The sequence below is a fragment of the Macrobrachium nipponense genome, chromosome 14, assembly GCF_015104395.2.
Source record: "Macrobrachium nipponense isolate FS-2020 chromosome 14, ASM1510439v2, whole genome shotgun sequence".
Classification (NCBI taxonomy): Eukaryota; Metazoa; Arthropoda; class Malacostraca; order Decapoda; family Palaemonidae; genus Macrobrachium; species Macrobrachium nipponense.
The window spans coordinates 38,217,403-38,218,419 of NC_087207.1; positions in this window are offsets into that span (position 1 = coordinate 38,217,403).

Genomic DNA, 1,017 nt, shown 5'->3' on the forward strand with positions numbered 1-1,017 from the left:
TAATAACTTATTCCCTGTCCGTTTTGTGTGTGTGTTTTTAAATTAAAGTATGCAATATTGTATCTTAACCTCGACTTTATTTTTCAAGCCCCTAATCCCTTATTGCCTCAAATATGATCACAAAGTTTTATTAGAAGTAATTTTCGCCAAAATGTTTTTGGAACATTTTTTATGCAACGTTCAATATACCTCCCCCAAAAAAAATCCTGATAGATTTATTCGAAACGAAGTCAAACCACTCAGAATAGCGTGACATAACCTATAAAAAATTTGTAGATTTTCCAAATAATATCATTCCACAATATTTCATTTTTGCGTTAGAAGAACCTTACATCTCGCATTAAATTATCAATGATTGGACTCTGTATTTGCTTTTAGTTTTACTTTATTTTGTTCCTTATCACTATAGTGAATACATTGAAATAATGTTTAAAAGAAGGTTTAGTGAGAGATCGAGATAATTTGTTCTACAAGGGACTTTTTTATAATTGTATTTTACCTTTCAGCTTTATACTGAGAGGCATTAAGAACTCATGGATATTCTTGCGTTTGTTTAAACGTTTATTTTTTATTTCATTTTCACGTAAGAGATGCCGTTAATATTGAGTTCAATAACTGGATTAAGGTGCGTTTACGTCCATCTAGTCCCTGTTGAGCTTCATTCTGACTCACTGACTCAGTCAGTGGGAACTGACTCGAGTCATATGACTCCTCTTGACTTGAGTAGGCTCGACTCAACTCGCTTGGTGTAAACGCAGCCTTATACTCTTCATTTTTGTGACTCGTTACCACTCACATGAGACTCCCAAGAACTGTTGCAAGTTAGTCATATGCAAGTCATATGCATAGGTTTTTGGGATGAAGTTGCTAGTTCGTCGCAAGTATCCTCACTGGAGTTTCTGTACCAATGGAGTCTATTATATACACGTGATCAATTGTCCAATTACCGATTAGACTACACCTAATTCATTCTGGGTTTCCCATACAATGTAGTAAACGCAATTTTTTTCCCCTTTT